Raw genomic sequence first — 573 nt, forward strand, 5'->3', positions numbered from 1 at the left:
TGGCTCCGCTAACCTCGTACCACCCCCAGTTCCCCCCTCCCGCCCTCAAAGGCAGCCCAGAGGTGTGGATTTAAACCCAGCTCTAAATTTGCTGGTGCTCACAGAGGCCTTTTATTGGGGGGTGTTCCCCCAAAATAGCTTTCCCTAACGGGTACAATCCCCCCCCAAAAAACCGCGTCGGAGTGGGACCGAGACCCAGCGAAGGTGGCCCCGGGGTGTGCGCGGGGCTGTGGCCCCTGTCCCCGCTTGTGGCCGCGTCCAGGCTCCTTCCCCTGCCCTTTCCCATCCTCTTCCTCACCCCTGGCCGCGCTGCCACGGCCGAGGGCCGCAGCCCCCCGGAGCTCAAATAATCAACCCGTCAGCGAGGAGCGGTGCTGGGGGTTTATCTGCATCTTCCTTCGCTCCCTCTCTTTTTTTTTTTTTTAATGTATTATTGGGGGGGTAAAGTTGAATAGGTCAGCGCAGGGTAAACAGCCTCCCTGTCGCATTCTGCAGCCTGAAGAGAACCAGATTGGCGAGGCGGATTTTTGATAAGACTCGGAATAAATGGCATGGTTCAGATCTGCTCTGCCC

The sequence above is a fragment of the Corvus brachyrhynchos genome, unplaced genomic scaffold (assembly GCF_000691975.1).
Source record: "Corvus brachyrhynchos isolate BGI_N302 unplaced genomic scaffold, ASM69197v1 scaffold19, whole genome shotgun sequence".
Lineage (NCBI taxonomy): Eukaryota > Metazoa > Chordata > Aves > Passeriformes > Corvidae > Corvus > Corvus brachyrhynchos.